Source organism: Mus caroli, chromosome 1 (genome assembly GCF_900094665.2).
Source record: "Mus caroli chromosome 1, CAROLI_EIJ_v1.1, whole genome shotgun sequence".
NCBI lineage: Eukaryota > Metazoa > Chordata > Mammalia > Rodentia > Muridae > Mus > Mus caroli.
Genome location: NC_034570.1, coordinates 42,067,892 through 42,087,815, shown reverse-complemented (window position 1 = coordinate 42,087,815; position 19,924 = coordinate 42,067,892). Strand labels below are relative to the sequence as shown.

The 19,924-nt window shown below is 42.1% G+C and overlaps 1 protein-coding gene across 2 annotated transcripts in view; it reads left to right on the top strand.

Annotated features, from left to right (window-relative positions):
- The first annotated feature begins 233 nt into the window (after positions 1-233).
- The window catches only part of Stat4 (signal transducer and activator of transcription 4), a 118,545-nt gene continuing 98,854 nt past the window's right edge, over positions 234-19,924 (top strand). The window contains exons 1-3 of one of the 2 annotated variants that reach the window (XM_021161716.2): positions 234-321; positions 4,772-4,888; positions 9,349-9,436. The gene's annotated coding sequence lies outside the window, so the exon portion shown is untranslated. The remainder of the gene's footprint in view (positions 322-4,771; positions 4,889-9,348; positions 9,437-19,924) is intronic. The other variant, XM_021161708.1, reaches the window with a different exon arrangement.

The following is a 19,924-nucleotide window of genomic DNA, read 5'->3' as shown; positions in this document are numbered from 1 at the left end:
ACTTCATTATTTTGAAGGGCTAGTCAGAGACTTCACCAAGAACTCTCCTGGTGATCTACCACCCAAGCTCAGGTTTGTTTCTGTGGCTTCTGACAGAAGCCAGGGCCTCTCTAAGGGGTTGATGCTCTTGTTTGAGTCACATAAGTCACCCAGGTCTGTGATTGGCTCTGGCCTCCTGTAGGTCATAGGAGCACTTATGACAATGGGGAGGGGTCCTCTGGATGTTCAGAGGAGTCCTGCCCAGCCACAATATTCCACCTGACGCAGAGCTGTCCCCTTCAAATGGCATTTGTTTGCTTCCTGGACCCATTCGTTCAAGCGGTATGTAGAAGTACTTGGAGTATTCTAAATTTAATTTGTGAGCCAAGGTGTCTGTGGAAAATGTCTGAGGGGAGCGTGGGCTGGAGCTTATGTCTTGAGGATTCTCCCCTTCCTCCTGGACCACGCAGCTCCCTTTCATCTATTTTCGAATTGGGCACCCACACCAAATTGTTTAAAGAGAGTATTTGATTCTACCAAAAGTGTGTTAAATAAAATATAGGATAAAGAATATGTAGGATGCTCATCTCTGTAGACATGATTATGGACACTTTCAACTTGAGTGTTAAAATGAACTATATAAACATCTTTGCCTTTCGCTGTCATTTTCAAACATAGAACTCTTCTAGCTTTCCAATTCCTTTAAATTTCAGGAATGAGAGCTTCCATAGGTAAATTCAAGGGCTGTCATTTTCCAGCTTTGTGATTGTACCAAGTGAGCAGAACCTGTTGGAGCCTCTGTTCTCTTCTGGGCTCTGTGGGGAGCACATGAGACACTTCCTGTAGAGTGTAGATCCCTGCTAGGAGGATGGTTGACAATACAGCCCCCTCTGTGTCCTTGTCCACTCTGCGCAATCCTTTCTTGCCACCCTCCTATGTCTGCTTTGCTCTGGTTTGGGGAGCCTCTCGTGGTCTGCTAATGTCACTTCCAGAATAAAGACACTGAGGATCTTCTGGAAGTTTCCATGAGCTTAGGGAGGAATGGCAGAGGACAACATTCATTGCCATTCTGCCTCCATGATCCTTCCCTGCTTTGGATCTGAAGTTCCATTTTCTTTTATACCTCCCTCTAGCTCTGTCTTTCTTTACTTTCTATTGTTGTGATAAAGCATCGTGACCAAAGGCAACTTAGAAAATAAAGGCTTTATTTCAGCTTCCATTGTATATAGTCCTTCGGGAAGGGAAGTCAGGGGAGGGTCCTGGAGGCAGGAACGGAAGCACAGACAACAGAAAAGCGCTGCTTACCGGCTTGTTCTTGGAGGTTTGCTCAGAGTAGTGGCTATTCCTGGTTATCAATTTGACTATATTTGGAATGAACTACAATCCAGAATTGGAAGGTTCACCTGTGATACTAGTCTGGAGGCTGGGAGATACAAGTTTTTGACCTGGATCTTGGCTATTATGCTCGGAAAGGCTAAATGGAAGCCTTTAGAGTTGCCACTGTCAAAAAAAAAATAGTGAATCAAAACCAGCATTGTATTCATGGAGGAATTGCAGAAATTATTGCCACTATCAAGGACTTGAAAGATGCAGGGGTCGTGGTTCCCACCACATCTCCCTTTAACTCTTTTATCTGGCCAGTACAGAAGATAGATGGATGGTGGAGAATGACAGTTGACTATCGAAAACTAAATCAGGTAGTAACTCCAATTGCAGGTGTTCTACCAGATATAGTTTTGTTACTTGAGCAAATTAACACATCTCCTGGTACCTGGTATGCAGCTATTGATCTGGCAAATGCCTTCTTCTCAGTACCTGTCCATAAGGACCACCAGAAGGAATTTGCTGTCAGTTGGCAAGGCCAGCACTATACCTTCACAGTTTTGCCTCAAGGATATATTAACTCTCCTGCCTTGTGTCATAATTTAGTTTAGAAGGGATCTTGATCATTTGTCTCTTCCACAAAATATCACATTGGTGCACTATATTGATGACATTATGCTGATTGGACCAAGTGAGCAGGAAGTAGCAACCACTTTGGACTCATTGTTAACACATATGCATATCATAGGATGGGAAATAAATCCAAACAAAATTCAAGGACCATCTACCCCAGTGAAATTCTTCGGAGTCCGGTGGTATGGGGCATGTAGAGATATTCCTTCTAAGGTGAAAGATAAGTTATTGTACCTGGTCCCTTCCACCACCAAGAAAGAAGCACAATGTCTAGTGGGTTTATTTGGAGTCTGGAGACAGCACATTCCCCACTTGGGTGTGTTGTTCAGGCTCATTTACCAAGTACTCAGAAAGCTGCCAGCTTTGTGTGGGGCCTGCAACAGGAAAAGGACTACGGACTGTAAGTCATCAACAAATTCCCTTACTATATAGAGACTACCCATAAGTTCTGTGACTCTAAAGAACCCTGACTAATATGCTCAGTCTGTTTTCTTACAACACCTAGCACCACCTGTCAAGGATGGCATTGGCTGTAGTGAGCTGGGCTCTCCCACACCAATCAGTAATCAAGACAAGGTCCCAGAGTTGCCAAAAGTCCAATCTGATGCTGGCAATTCCTCAATTGAGATGCCTAGACATATCTATGTTCGTGTCAAGTTGAGAAAACCCAACTTGCACACCCTCTTGTGTGTGTGTGTGTGTGTAAACGAGAAGTCAACCTCAGATGATGTCTATATTACCTTTCATTTTATTTTTGAGAAACTGAACCTGGTGCTCACCAGTGTGGCCAGCAAGCCCTGGGATCTGCCTGTGTCCTCCTATCCCCAGTGCTCAGGTTGCAGGCATGCACTACCACACCCTGCTTCTACATGGATGAGAGGAATCTGAGCTCAGATTCTCATGGTTGTACAGCAAACACTTTATCTGATGTCCATTGCGCCAGCCCCGGATCTGCTCCCAACTGTGGTCTTGTTACCCTTTATATTTATTTATTTTTAAGTTAGTATACAAAGGTTTTAGTCCTGACTTAGAATTTTTTCAAGTATAATCTGCTTTTTAAAAAATCCCCTCCCTGCTTCTCTGGCTACATCCTTGTGCCCTCTTACCTTTAGTAGTCTCTTACTATTTCTACTTTTTACACTCTTTTTTTTGACTAATTAACCCAAAGGATCAGTTCAGGTGCCAGCTCCTCAGAGAAGTGTCCCGTTTCTCTTCCCATCTGGACTCAAGATCCTCATCAGTACTCTACACAGAGCACACCTGAAGACCATGAGTGTGTGCTTAAATATTTTACTTTAAACCGGGCATGGTGGTGCACGCTTTTAATCCCAGCACTTGGGAGGCAGAGGCAGGCAGATTTCTAAGTTCGAGGCCAGTCTGGTCTACAAAGTGAGTTCCAGGACAGCCAGGGCTACAGAGAAATCCTGTCTCGAAAAACTAAAAAAAAAAAAAAAAAAAAATTTTTTTTTTACTTTACTATTCTACTGTAGCAAATATGCTTCAGTAAGTTGTAAGAGAATTGTGTACTGGAGACGGTTGGTGGCCATGGTTTATGCATTGTAACCCTGCTCCCCAGTCCACCAACTCTCTTTAGCTGAGAGTAACTGGAACTGCCTGAGTACCTGACTAGAACCCCTGTCCTGCCACCTTACCTGTAGCTCCAGTCCCATGGGTGCATTGGTGTTGCCCTGGAACACAGCAAGGCAGGTGGCAGGATTTCCATTCTCAAAGGTCTGACTCGGAATAGCTATGAGCCCAGAGTTTGTTTTAAGCCCCTGAGATGATTCTGAGAACAACCAGAATCATCTCAGGGGCTTAAAACAAACTCTGGGCTCATAGCATGGAAAGAAGAACTGGTTTCATTAGATTCTCTTTATTGAAAAATATGCAACAAAATTTGTAATCAATAGTGGAATGGAGCACAGGAGAATTTTATGAGACCGAGTCAAGGATATGCAAAGTCAAAAGCACCGTCTGGATCTAGCAGGAAGCAGGAGGGATGTGCTTCATGACGAAGGGAGTCACTAGAGAAAAGAATAAAAGTCACATGTAGAAAGAAGCTCACACCATGAGGCAGAGAGAATACGCAGAGACGGAGCCTCACAGGGGGAAGAAGAAGTAGAGAGAACAGAGGTGGGGAGGGGGCGGGAACCAGGTACACAGGAAAACAGAGATAGTCATCTCTGGCTGCTTTGTTCCCCAAACTAGAAATCTTTGTGATGTCTCACTCCTCATCCACAAACCCTTGTCAGTTCCACCCCTGAGATATCTTTTGGATGTGGCATTCTTCTCCACTTCTGCAAGTGGGTGCCTTGATCCAGGCTTCCAGCAACACTGGAACGAAATGATGAAAATGTCTGAACTCCTCCATCCTTCGGATTGTAAAGGATGGGTCTTTTCTATCTGCAGGCCTGTTTTCTTCTGCCATTTCTGGCAGCCTCCAGCAGATCTGATTTTTCCTGCCACAGTGTGTCTGGCCTTTGTTCCTGGAAATCCCTAGCCCTTTCTTCTGTTCGGCATACTCCCACACTAAAGCCTTTAAAACTCTCAAAAACTATCACAGGGCAAGTGAGATGGCTCTGAGGATAAAGGTACTGTGTGATCCAAGCCCATAAAGGGGAAAGGAGAAAAATCAACTCCACAAACATCTATTTGTGTTCTGTGACAGATAGATAGTCTCCCAATGTATTACAGGCACACACATGTGCATACACACACACACACACACACCTATACCACCACCACCACTGATGATAATTTAATAATAATAATAATAATAATAATAATAATAATAATAAACACCTGTCTCAGTGCTGTCTTTTCCATCAATTCACAGTGGTTCACAGAGGCTCCTCCAGGGGACAATCCTGTGCTATAAAAGAGAGCCCTGGCCCTCAAGGGAATCTAAACCACATGACAAGAGCCCCATGACAAGAGGAGAGAACTGACTTTTGTAAGTTGTCCTCTCCCTCAGACTGAACCTTACTTAGTGTTCTGTCAGCTGAGAAACATAGTTTCACAAAAATTACAGACAAAAAAAAATCTTAAGTTTAAAATGAGGGGAAAAAATAGTGTGAAATGGGTCATTCCTCTGCAAAGTGATGGAGATAGAAACATTTTTGTCCAAGAGAGGAATCCCCGTAACCTGGATGGAGGTACTGAACTTGGAAACCTCCTGTGGCTGAGCAGGATGTGCTAGACGAGTCCTCGAGGACTCCTGAGACTTGGGTGCTTCTGTTGGCTGAAAAATGATGTAAAGTCTTGAATTACATGGTAAGTATTTTCATTCTGGTTGTGATTTCCACTTGATGATATCAGATTGAAGTGGGTGGGGTGGATTGCTGCCAGTCCAAGGGAGAAAAGCTAGACTGGGCATAGCATTATTCAAAATCGACTGCAAGCCAACTTTTTCCAGTCTCTATTCTTGTAAGCCAGCACGCGGCCTCTCCTAAGGTGAGATTTCAGAGATGCATATAATGTTTGCCATCTGGAGAGGGGTGTGCTTGTCATCTAGAAACTGTGTAAGTGTGCACTTGACGTTCTTTCCTGAGATGAACACGGAGAGCATTCTGGGAACAGAGGTCAGCTTCACTGGACAAGAATAGAAGGTCATTCCAGCTGGGAATGTGCTGACAGCCACTCTGTCCAAAGCCTGTCCCTCTCAAGAGGATTCCAGGGAAAGAAAGGGTTCCCTGTGCAGCCAGAACACTGAGAACTCCCTCAGAGTCTTTTGCTTTGATGGTGTCCAGAATTCCAGCCACCCTAAAGCCACGGATCTGTCCTTTCTTGCTGCAGGTCAGCCTTTCTCCATAGCTTGCATGGCTCCGGTGTCACTAGCCACAGAACTTCGGAGTCACCAGACATCCTCGAAGCCATTTCCTACCAAACCTGTGGCTATAATTTCAGTGTTTTCCACACCATTTTCTTTTACATTGAAGGTCTTGGACCAGCTCACTGCTTCCCACTCTCTGGCTGGAAAATGAAGCACAGATTTTGTCGACACTTCAAGCAGGCCAGAGCCAACTTTTGATTCTTGTGCTACTACTACTTTTTTTAAAAGTCTCTCTCTCTCTCTCTCTCTCTCTCTCTCTCTCTCTCTCTCTCTNTCTCTGTCTCTCTCTCTCTCTCTGTGTGTGTGTGTAGTGTAGTGTGTGTGTGTGTGTGTGTGTAGTGTGTATGTGTATACCTCTGACAATTCCTCAAGAGTCATCCACCTGGTTTTTTGTTTGTTTTGAGACAGGTCTCCTCTTCACCTTGCTTTTCCAGCACGGCATATCATTGTCTCTGGCTTTCTACTGCTAAGCTTACACACACATGCCACTATGCTCTGCTTTTTATGTAAAGAGCTGTGGGAAAAACAGCCCATCAGGTATTTTAGTGAAGGAGAGCCCTATCATGATGAAACACATCTTCTCCACATGGACAGGAAATGTTTCAGCCTCACTCAGGACTTGGGAAACGCTTCAGATCTGGGGAAGGCTGGGAAGGGATCACACAGACGTAAGGGAACAGGAGACGATTGGAGAAGTCATAGAATCAAACTCAATTTAATAAGACCATAGTCTAGAGTTTTCACCTGCAGTGATGCAGCCAGAAATAAGTGCTGGGGATGAACCGAGATCCTTGGACTTCTTTACTTTGATGTCATACAACTGTCATTTACAAATTAATATTTTTGACTACTTCTAAATCTGTGTGTGCCAACAAGTCAAACTGAACTACATTAGAATCCCAACTTAGCCCTTTCACTCGTGTTTGGCCTTGAGTAAAGTACTTGAGCACCCCCACGCCCATCTCCTCATCTATAAGTGGGGATTATGAGTATCTTGCGAGGATTATCTTAAGATGAAACATTGCCAGGTCGCTCCACTCTTTTCACTGCAGTGAAACCTCTGAAGCTGCTTGCTCCCCAGCTTCCTGCTGAAATCATTCTGCTTGCCTGCCTACCCCGCCTTTCTCTTCACACCCAATAGACAGTCTTCAGGTTTTAGTCGGAAACTTAAGTACCAACCAGTCTCTTGAAAATAACTTAATTACCTTGCACTGAGGTATGTGTGTGCAAGCCTGATTTGTCTGTTCTAGCAGTTGGAATACAAAATAAAGGAAGGTGCATGCCTTATAGAAATTAGTGTCTTGGTTTTACCCTACTATGGCCATTTTTCACTGTTGAATAGTGTAAAATGAGCTAAATGAAGAGACAGAGTCTATACACTGTGTCATCTTGTAGGCAACTGTCCAGATCTGTAAGGAAAATGTCTAGCTCCTGCTTAGTTTAGATGTTTTGCATCAAATTTGTAAGTGAAATACAAGGATTCGGTTTGGAATGCAGAATCTTGGTGGAGCTATCCCGATGAAGTTTCTTTAATGGACGATTTTGCAAAATGGCATGCATAACAGCAAGCCACAGGAAGTGATATGGAAACATGCATTCCAGAAAAGTTCACAGGCTTATAAGGGAGGTAAAAATAAAAGTGAACATTGGGAAGACTGAAATAATTTTCTCTCCATATGCTTTGTTCTGTTTATTTTTGAGCGTGACAAAAGCAAAGATGCTGATAAAATGTAACATTTTTGTCGTTGTTGACATGCACAGGGCACTGCATTAGCAACAACATACAGAAACTGTATAGAGCAACAGGTGACTAGTACTTTAAGAAATCTGATATCCCAATAGTCAAAAGTCAAAATCCAAGACAGCACAAAAGAGTCCAAGTTTTAACTGATATGGCTGATTTTAGATTTTTTTTTTTTCTGAGACAGGGTTTCTCTGTATAGTCCTGGCTGTCCTGGAACTCACTTTGTAGACCAGGCTGGCCTTGAACTTAGAAATCCGCCTGCCTGTGCCTCCCAAGTGCTGGGATAAAAGGTGTGTGCCACCATGCCTGGTGATATGGCTGATTTTAAACATTATACATATTTACTAACTTAAAAAAGATCATAGCTTATTCTAAATCTTCGTAGTAGTAGAAAAAGGTCATCAGAACTTAGTTATGTTATAACTGCTGTTCTTTGATACATTTTATATACTGTTAGTAGTGCTGACATCATGATTAAAATGCTTTCTCATACCACTGTCATCATTAGGGTGATAGCTAATCAACCAGCTATCATTTTTACTTTCTTTATCCTTGGGTATAATTACAGTTAAATATGTAAGTAAGATACTCAATATTGGGAGCAAATGAAGTCCTGAGTGGCTGTGTGTTGTTGATATGGACACAACCATTTCAAAATCCAAATCCTCAGATCCATATGAGTGGCAAAGCCTTGTCCAGGCTAGGGTGAAAGGGATGGCAAAGCCCTCCTCTGGTCTGAGTGCAAATGTGTGTGTGTGCAGAAGATGTCCACCTGACTTTCTCCATGGACATTTATGGTCTGAAGAATGCTCCCTGACAGAAACCATTCCTGCTGAGATTAGCTAAGCCTATCACCTTGTTCAGCTGTCTATCATAAACCCTGCCTCCTTATTTGTAGGTAAGAGTGCTGTATGCAATAATCCTTGCTAACCCCCTGGTTAAACTGTACATAGTAAACATGTCGAGTGTGAGAGGTGCTGCGGTTCCTCCATCAGAGAGCCCAGACCATCTGATCCCAGCTTTTCTGTGTCCCTATGTCCCTATGTTCGTCCTTCATTCATCACCACCCTAGTTAGACAATCCCTTAAACCATGAGGAGTGAGGTAATTTAGGCTTGGAAAGAAGGTTTAACTAGTAAAGTGCTTGCTGAGTGGGGTGTGGCAGGGCACACCTGTAATCCCAGCCCCAGGGAAGCAGAAAGGTGACTTCTCCTGGAGCCTCACAGCAAAGCAGCCTTGATGAACCCCGGGGCTCCAGGTTCAGAGATAGACTCTGTCTCACAAAATAATGGAGAGCAATCAAGGCAGATAGTATTGACACTGACCTCTGACCTCCAAACTCACTTGACTATGTACACACATGAAATAAATAAAAATAAAACAAAACACTTGGTAAGTATTAATAAATAAATGAATTACTGAGCTGGGCAGAGGTGACTCATATCTTTAATCCCAGTACTTGGGAGGCAAAGGTGGGTAGATCTCTGAGTTCAAGGCCAGCCTGGTCTACAGAGCAAGTCCCAGGACAGCCAGAGCTACACAGAGAAACCCTATCTTGAAAAACTAATACATACATACATACATACATACATACACACACATGTACACGCATACAATACATACATGCATGCACAACACTACATGCATGCATACATGCATGCATATACTCATACATACATATGAGTTACTGGAAGGATAATGAAGAAACAGTACTATCAAAAGTAATCAATGGCAACTGTTGTCTCAAAGGAACTAAAGTTGAACTTACAGGTCTTTATTTTTTCTACTAAATATTTCCCCCATTTTTAACGACTATGTTATGTTGGCTCTTTCCCCAGTGTCCTGGCACTTCCCCAGTCCTCCAGGAAATGTTAAACAGCTGTTACTCTGCAGAAAAGTCAACCACTTCAGCAAGTGTTCTGTAAAGTAAGTCTTACCCTTACATGCTTGGCTATGACTGCTTTGTAAACAATGTGCTTTCTTTCTAAAACTTTCTCCATATCCCTAGGCTTACTTCTCAATCATAGAGTCAAGACTGGGTGCTCTGATTGGTTGTCTAAACGCATGAGTATAAAGTGTAGGTCATTAAAAAAAAAAGTATGTTGCTGTACTGAGGCCTGTGTATTCTTGACAAAGAAATCTAAGGTGAATTGAGACTATGGCAACCGCTCCAGAAAGTTCTAGTCTCACATCCTAGATCTTATAAGACACGCCCTGAATATTTTGAATTAACTACAATCAGAATGTAAGAAGGACATATATCTCTGAAGGAAGACTGTTCACTTGCTAGAAAGCCCACTGTCTAGAGGTGAGAAACTCAGGGTTTCAGCTGTGATGTTGAGTAAATTCTGCCAGCTGGGTAAATAAGCCTGAAACAATGGGCACTCTGAGCCAGTGTTTACACAATGCAGCTACAGCAGAGGTGACTGTGTCACTCTTTTTCCCAGGTTGGCTTTGTCTCCTGGTGTTCTCAGGGGTAACCTGACCTTGACTCTAGTGCCAGCACCATTTATGAGTGGCTAATTGCCTGCCACTAGATAGCATTTCTGCCATTGGCTATCTCCAAGGCAAAGAGCAGCACCATTGGAAGTTCCCATTTAAGGCATTAAGTGGGGCATGAGTAGAGCCAACTAAAACAGTTCAGTGCTGTCAGGATTGAATGGGAAGACAACGGAGTCACTGTATGTCTCTCTTGGCTCATGGCCCAAAGCACCGTGTTAAAGTCCCAATCTGAGAGCCTGACCTTTGTAGAAAGATCAGTCGTCTGGATGACTTAATCGGGTTTCCCCTGTTAATCTCTGTATGTAACTCATTGTTAGAGCTATTAAGCAGCATCCGGTGGAAATTTCTGGAAACACTATAGAAACGGTCCAAAATCTAAACACAGGGAACTCAGCCTGCCCTTATGATGTCAGTTTCTGTTTTAGTTTAAATATTTTTAGTGGAGAGTCAAGTTAAGCCAGACTTCTTGTTTACAATGGAACAGTATTGAATTTGGGCAAGAGGACAATGTACTTACAGTAGAGTTACCACTGTGCAGTTGGTTATGTCAAAATCTCTTCTTACAGCTCATTAAGTGGATGTTTCTGACAGGGCTAGACAGGACAAGCTTCTTTACCCTGAGGGGATGGCAGGCCAAGAGCCATCGTTCAGGGAGCCTGAACATACAACTCTGCGGTATTTCACCATGGATCTTACAATCCCTTCTTTTGTTAATCTCTCTTTTGTATAATTGTAGCACTTGGAATTTCCTATTCTATGCACTGATAAGAAAGTGAGTGTGTGGGGGGGGGGCATGTTTATATTATAAGTGAATTGGAGTGTTGGAGTTCTATGCTGTTAGAACTTTCTAAAAAAAAAAAAAGTTCTATGTGACAAACCAACCAACCAACATGGCTGGCTTTAGGCTTCCTAAACAAAGAACTTAAAAAACAGCAACTTGTTTGTAAGATACGGCCAGAGAGCACTTGTGTAAGAAAGGAAACTTTGCTATTGTGACTCCAGCATCTTTATTTAGATGATTTTTAAATGTAGAAATTTGCTACAGTGGATTCTATGAAGAGATAGAGAGATAGGAGGCCTGAGCCACCCTTTGGCATCACCACCCTTTGTAGATTTGAGATCCCTGAGCAACTAAGGCTTAGAGGTGTTTTGTTTTGTTTTGTTTGTTTTGCCTTTTAAAAATATATTTCTTTTTTAAAAATATTTATTTATTAATTTCATGTATATGAGGATAGTACACACTGTCACTGTCTTCAGACACACCAGAAGAGGACATCAAATCCCATTAGAGATGGTTGTGAGCCACCATGTGGTTGCTGGGAATTGAACTAAGGACCTCTGGAAGAGCAGTTAGTGCTGAGCCATCTCTTCAGCCCTTGCTTTGCTTTTTGTTTGTTATTTTTGTTTTTTTAACCTAAATTAATGGAATACCTAGCTCAGCTCTGTCTCAAGTATGAGTCATACCAGAGGCATTCTTCAGGTGCTCAAACTCAATAAGGCCAAGAGTTAAACTCTCACAGTCATTTGGCATGACTATTGTCTCTTTCCTGCATCTTCCCTCCTACACTCATCGTGATGGATGTATGGATGTATGGATACCAAAACAATGCCTTTAGTCATACAGCAAGTTGGTAGGGTCCAGCTTGGAGTCTCTACAAAATCTGTGATACCACAAGGAAAAAAATCTGGGATATATGATCACAAGTGAGAAGCAGTCAAAGAATAATACCCATGCTGTTCAAGTGTGAAAGGAACCCTTTAAGGGTAAATGCACAATAAAGCCTTGGGTCCCGCTTGCTTTCCATGTGAAAGTAGTGCCCCCTGGTGCACAGACAGAGTCATCTTCAGAACTGGCCAAGGAAAAGGAACTTTGACAATTCGACCGCCATCTACATACTTCTGGATATGATCGAGCACCCATCCTTAAAATTGTGCTTTTCTATTAAACATCCTTCTTTCACTGTGTGTAAGGCCACTCCCCAGCAATGCTCTTACATGAAACCAAGACTTTGCAGCCCCCACAAGGATCAATGAAGGACTTCTAGGATAGCTGATCATGGATGATCTGATTTCATGCAATCAAATACTTCTGGGAAAATTAGACATGCTATAGAGTTTTCTTAGTTTCTGAGATTGAGTCCATTGTTTTTACACATTGTGGGGCCACCTACCTACTTCTGTGGAAATAGCCAATTTGGTTTGGTTTCTCTTAGTTTCAGAGAGACTCTTGATTTCTCTTAGCTATTATTGACCATTTCAACATAAAGGAGACAGAACACTGTACTCTACTTTCTTTCTAATGTGTTTTCCATGTGATGTTAGTTCCTCTGAGTAATTTCAGTCTGTAGCAAGGAATATGGAGTGGGTTATGCTTATATTAAGTCTTTTGGGGAAAGGTTTGGTACAGTCCTTGCTCTCTGCCCTGCAATATGCAAGCCTGAAGTTTTGTATTAAAATCAGTCACACCATCAGGTGTGTCTATGTTGGGTTGCCTTATTCATCATAAAAAGATCAAACTGATTAGACCAAAGAAGTTTTTCAGTTCCCATCATCCCAAAATGCTTAATGTCCAACCATCTTTCTAAAAGAGGCAATGCTTGTCTGAGTTTTTTTTTTTTCCTTCTTCACATCCCCTCACCTCTTGGAAGATCCCCAGTAGACACTAGAGATAGTGTACAAGTGATTATTGCTGCTTTAGCACAGGCAAGGGAAATTAGCATCCACACCAGCAGATATACATTACTTGGCTACAGTTATATAGATTGTATAGGTTATAGGTTATATAGGTTATATAGGGCTGCACTATATCAACAGCAGGGCAGAGGTAAGGAATTTCAATTTATGTTAACAAATTATAGTTCAGGCAGTTTCCCTCAAGCCCAGACTGTTGCTGCCTGTAGGAACATGCTCCCTGGGCCCCACCACTGGCTGTCCCTCCAAGCCTTTCAGTTTCCAGCTATTGATTTCACTGAATGGTCAGACCACAGGGCGTTGGTGCTGAACATGAGTAAAATACTCAGCTCCTTCACACTTCATCTCCTTTGTTCTCTGTACCTAGGAGACCAAAGTTCCTCAGCCCCTTCCTTGCCTTTATTTCTATAATAACCCAATACAAAAGTGTTCATGCTCAGTGAGCATGCCTCTCACTGTAGCGATAGCCCTAAACAATATAGTCAACTAAGGAGGCAATGACTTGGGATTGCTTAGGTGGAAGACACTGAGGTTTCTTTCAAAACCTCCTATGTCCAATGAGGTACGTTAGCATCAGAAATTCACCCTTATTCAATTAGATATGGCTCTACAACAGCAAGGTTCCTACCTTGGAATTTGGAGCTGTTTATATATCAGTCTCACGCACCTCCTCAACAAGATTCTCTTGCTCAAGGGACAAACTGACTAACTTAGAAATGCCAGCGCTACCTAAATTTATTTACAATGATGCTCCCACAACACCTCATATCCAGGGTTTTTTCCTCATGGTGCAGAATGATTCTCCTTTGATGGATTTTTCTTTTTAGACAGAGTCTCAAGGAACCCAAGTTGGCCTCAAACAACTAGATGGAGATCATCTTGATCTCCAAGACCTAAAACCTTGCCCCCAAGAGCTGGGATCATAGGCATGTACCACCACTCCATATCTGGCTAAGGATACCAGTTTCAGTCCTGCATCAGTGCCTTCTTTAGAAAGGCTGAACCTAGCACCTTCCTCCTTGCCCAAATAAAGATGTCCTTAAGCATTACACTCTTGACTGAGCCATTAGGTCTGATATTCTTTGTTGTCAATAAACGCCTGGTATTTTTCCTCTGCAGTTCCTTTTAACAATTCTTTTGAACTATTGGGCATTTATTTTGTCTTATTTGTCTTTTTTTTTTTTGAGACAGGGTCTCTCTATATAGTCCTATCTGTCCTGGAACTCTCTATGTAGACCAGGCTGACCTTCAACTCAAAGCTCTTCCTGTCTCTATCTTCCAAGTGCTGGGAGAATTAATAGTCTGTGCCACCTCATGCCACTAAGCTGGGCTGGGTGTTTATTCTTTTTTTTTAATTTTTAATATTTTTTATTACGTATTTTCCTCAATTACATTTCCAATGCTATCCCAAAAGTCCCCCATACTCCCCCCCCACTTCCACCCGTTCCCATTCTTTTGGCCCTGGCATTCCCCTGTATTGGGGCATATAAAGTTTGCAAGTCCAATGGGCCTCTCTTTCCAGTGATGGCCGACTAGGCCATCTTTCGATACATATGCAGCTAGAGATGAGAGCTCCGGGGTACTGGTTAGTTCATCATGTTGTTCCCCCTATAGGGTTGCAGATCCCTTTAACTCCTTGGGTACTTTCTCTAGCTTCTCCATTGGGAGCCCTGTGATCTATCCAATAGCTGACTGTGAGCATCCACTTCTGTGTTTGCTAGGCCCCGGCATAGTCTCACAAGAGACCGCTATATCTGGGTCCTTTCAGCAAAATCTTGCTAGTGTATGCAATGGTGTCAGCGTTTGGAAGCTGATTATGGAATGGATCCCTGGATATGGCAGTCTCTAGATGGTCCATCCTTTCATCACAGCTCCAAACTTTGTCTCTGTAACTCCTTCCATGGGTGTTTTGTTCCCAATTCTAAGAAGGGGGATAGTGTCCACACTTTGGTCTTCATTCTTCTTGAGTTTCATTCGTTTAGCAAATTGTATCTTATATCTTGAGTATCCTAAGTTTCTGGGCTAATATCCACTTATCAGTGAATACATATTGTGTGAGTTCCTTTGTGATTGTGTTACCTCACTCAAGATGATGCCCTCCAGGTCCATCCATTTGGCTAGGAATTTCATAAATTCATTCTTTTTAATAGCTGAGTAGTACTCCATTGTGTAAATGTACCATAATTTCTGTATCCATTCCTCTGTTGAGGGGCATCTGGGTTCTTTCCAGCTTCTGGCTATTATAAATAAGGCTGCTATGAACATAGTGGAGCATGTGTCCTTCTTACCAGTTGGGACATCTTCTGGATATATGCCCAGGAGAGGTATTGCTGGATCCTCTGGGTGTTTATTCTTAACACCATCATTTAGTGACCATGTGTTAGCTTTTGAGACTGTAGATGTCCTATAACAACAGACATCAGTCAGTTTTCTTCTTCTTTCTCTTCTTCCTCCTCCTCTTCTTGTTCTCTTTCATTGTTTTTTTTTTGGGTTTTTTTTTTTTTTTTTTTTTGAGATAGAGTTTCTTTGTGTAGCCTTGGCTGTCTTGGAACTTGCTCTGTAGTCCAGGTTGGCCTTGAACTCAGAGATCAACCTGCCTCTGTCTCCTCACTGCTGGTATTAAAGGCTTGCATTATCACCACCCAGCTCAGTTTTCTCTTCCTATCATGTGGATTTGGGAAATGAACTCAGGCCATCAGTATTGGCTGAAAGCACCTACTGAGCTATCTCACCAGTTCCTTACAGATATTTAAAAAGAAACTATACTTTTATGCCTATAATACCTTAGGTAATAAAGGTAAATCATTTGAAAGACATATGCTATTGAAGTTCATAAGAGATAAATTGACTCAAGATAGATAGATAGATAGATAGATTGATTGATAGATAGATAGATAGTAGTGTCAGCCTAGTGGGGTTTACTCCACAAATACATGAGTAGTTTTAACATAGAGGTCATGATGGCAGAGAGAAGGAACAGCTGAGGGGTCACATCTTGATCCGTAATTACAAGGTAGAGAGAAAGGCACTAGAAATCACAATCTTTTGGATACTCCAGACCCAATGACACACCTCTAACAGGGCTACGTCTATTAATCCTACCCAAACAGTTCTACTAAGTAGGGACCAGGCATTCAAACATATGAGAGCCATTCTCATTCAGGTCAAAACAGTCATGTCAATAGATGATGATAATCTCACACATTTACTCATGATAAAAATTGTCAAAATATTTACAGAAGTATCTTTGGTGTTCCAGTTAAGTATATATCCAAAATCTACAGTTAACACTACAGTTACTGGTCAAAGACAGGGATACTTTCCCCAAGAATGGAAACATTGCAAGGCTTATTTTCTTACCAATCCTATCAATATTGTTTGAGAAATCTTACCAACTGCAATAAGACAAGAAAAATTAATAAAAGGAATACAGACTACAATGGAGAAAAATTATCTTTATTAACAGAAGTTATGACTATGCATGCAGACATTCCCAAAGAATTTAAAAAATAACTCCTGGAATGTGAGAGTTTAGCTACAGTACAGAATATAATCTCGATGCACAAAAGTTCATTGCAGTGAACAATTAGAATTTAGAATTTTAATTGTGCCATTTTTCTCACAAGAGAAATAACTTGACATAAATATATCTAAATATGCATAGAATTCTACATTGAGGAAAGAAGACCTAAATATATTAAAGGACATAGCATGTGCATATGTGTATACAATACATGTGTGTTCCTATGGGTGGGTGCAAGGGCACATCTGTGCATGTGAGTTTGGGAGTCAGAGGACAATCTAGGTGCCATTTCTCAGGTGCATCCCACCTTGTATGTGAGTCAGCGTCTGTGATTGGCCTGATCTTTGCAACACAGGGCAGACTATCTGACCAGCAAACTTCCTGGGACCCCTGAATCCACCTTTCATCTCACACAGCACACTTTAAGATGTTTTTTCTTTCATTTTCTTTAAACCATGGTCACTAGAGAGGAATTGGCAACTGGGGCACAGCTCAGTGAGGATCATTTGTCATTGACTATTCAATCCCCACCCCCAGGAAGCTTTTCAATGCTCTCTCTTTCATTTATGAGTCTCAGATCTTATTTTATTTTTCTCTTTCCTCTATCGTTCTTATGTAAAATTACTTATGCTAGTTAGTGGAAGTATTTTCGTGTGTGTGTGTGTGTGTGTGTGTGTGTATGATGCATGTGCATTTTGTATGTGTGAGAGCAGGCTCACAGATGCCATCTGATGCATATGTGACCCACACATATGGAGGTCAAAGGACAATCTTGTGTGTTAATCCTCTTACTTTGTTTGAGGCAGGGTCTTTCCTTGCTCACTGTCATGTACAGCAAACTAGCTGGCCTATAGATTCTATAGATTACCTTGCCTCCACCTTCGACTCTCCTTAAAACCATTGGAATTCCAGATGTACACTCATGTGCCCCACATGGGATTCCAGATGTGCATTCATGTGTCCCACATGGGATTCCATCTCAGGTTGTGATGCTTGCACAGTAGATGCTGCAGCCAATGAGCCATCTCCCCAGTGCCCAAGATATATTCGTAAATGAAGATACCTTGCTAAAGCATTTCAGAGGGAGGAAGAGGAAAATTGCCTCAGGCTGGAATATTATGTAACGATCCTAATGACTTTGCATGGCTATTTGTAAATTTATAAAATGTAAAAGACTCATAAATTTCAGTGGCAATAGCAGTCTTGTGGGAATGAAGAACCTGGATGAGACATGTCACTAGAAAGCCTTCTTCAAGGAGGACAGACTATGGAACTGTTGCTTTCTGTCAGCCCTTCCCTCTCTTTACTGGGAAAGTATTATATCTAAGTACACTGTAGCTATCTTCAGATGCACCAGAAGAGGGTGTCAGATCTCATTACAGATGGTTGAGAGCCACCATGTGGTTGCTGGGATTTGAACTCAGGACCTTCGCTGAGCCATCTCTCCAGCCCCTCCTCCATGGTTTCTTATTCATTTCTGCCTCCAGGTTCCTGCCCTGACTTCCTTTCATGATGGGCTGTGATTTGGAACAGTGAGCTGAAATAGACCCTTTCCTCCTCAAGTTGCTTTTGGTCATGGGTGTTTTATCACCACAATAGAAACTCTTACTTAGATGGGTAAAGTCTATTTCCAACTAATAGACTATTGTGAGTGTTGAGAACTGGGCACAACTGTGTAGTGTTATGAGGATTAGGCAAACAACGCAGATGGAGTTCTTAGCACCATGTCTGTCTGACAGAGTTCCAGCCAATGGTATTGTCATTTGAAAGAATCTGGTAGTTTGCACATTGCAATGCTTGGACACGTCAGAAGAGGGAGCACAGTCATAGGGAACTGAGTTTGAGACACCTTGGCTGTTAAACCCTTTTTACAAGACTTTGTCTCTCACGAAGCTTTAGTGACTGAATACAGTGACCTGGGAAGAGCAGCATCAAACTATCTTGTCCCGGAAATGTTTACAGGACCATTACCTGGTACTGGCACACACTCCCGAGGAGTGGATATGGTTTTATGTATATGCATGTCTGTTTGTCCATCATCCAAGTCTAACTCAAGAAATGCCACTGAGGAAGAAGAGAGATAAGGTTCTACCAAAGATGAGAACCAATTAATGCTTACCTATATTGTTTATGCAAGAAATGTCAGGAGATGGCGCTGACTTGCTTCTCGTTCTGGCACCCCCACCCCCACCCCATCCTTGGTAGAATAGAAAAGTACAGTCAGGGGAATGGATGCGGAATCCACTCTGCCTCTCGCTTGCAATAGTGATGATGCTTCCTGATGCAATGGACCTCTCCTTGGCTTCTAATCGCCACCTATAAAATAAGGGAGAAGAGAAAGGTCGAAAACCAACCTTTGACCTCCAAAGTTCCTTAGAACTTGACAAATTACTGTTACCAACAGCCAGTATTTACTCCCCTATCTGGTTGCCTACATCGTATCTCTGACTTCATAGCCACTTTACGTGGCATATATATTCCCATTTCTACAGAAGGGGATTTGGCACTCAGACAGTTCAGGTAGGTTGCATTACCAGATCCTGGCACAGCAGAGACTGAATCTAATGCTAATAGAGTACCCAGCATAAGCTTTATAATCCAGCACTGGGGAATGTGTTTGGGGAAGAGATGGGGAGTCTGTGGGGGTTTTTCAGTTTGAGATTCTTCATAGGAAATTCATTTTAGAACTTAGTTTGCTTGTTTTCCTTGGATATTTTGCTTCGTTTAGCTCTAAAGTGAGCCAGGGCAACGAAGGGACTCGTGTAGTTAGATTTGATTCAGAAAGAGGCACAGTGGCATTTGTGTACCTTCTGAGATGCCTCCATAAAATAGACCAGAGGATGAAGGCAGATACCTCTTTCAACCAGTCAATCAAGAAGAAGGTATTCCTTTAACAGAGGAATACACACTCCCTTAGGAATCCCCCTTAAGTGACTGCAGTAGATAGGGGATGTTCCATATAGTATGTGTTGTCGGTCATCTGCAGATCTCCACGTGACCTCCAATATATCTTGAGGGGCTATGAGAGATTAAACTATTTTTATAATAATGTTTTGCTTTTCAGTAGGTTGATATTTGCACTTGCTATCAAAGAAATGTTGATCAAAACAATTGATGCTTTAATATGAGCAAAGGAGGCAGTGCCAAATGATATTAAGTTTTACTAAGTCCCAGACCTTCAAGGTACAACTTTTTAGTATGTATGGCAAAGTAAGACATTATATTTGAAGGCATACCTGGGCCTCTCAAGGAAAAGCACTTGTTCAGTTATCTGAGTGACCAAAGTGAGCCTGTCACTGCAGGAAAGCTGGCAAAACCCAAACAGGGAAACTCTTACTCGCCATCACGAGCTCCACAGCTTCCCAGCATGTGAGAGGTCCATAGAGACATTACCACATGTTGATTTCTTCCATTGTAGATGAACTGTACCAGCATTCAGAGTGTCTGCATAATTCTGTGTACAAACGATTTCCAAATGACTACAAAACCACTTGTGGATAAGAGTTCCACTCAAAATGCAAGATACAAAGGGCTGGGGTAAACCCACTGGTAGAGTTCCTGCCTAGCATGCCCAAGGCCCTGGGTTGTTCCCTAACCCCACAGGGAAAAGCCATACAAAGCAAGAGGCAGTCAAACTAATGGGTTTGCTGAATATATATATATATATATATATATATATATATATATATATATATATA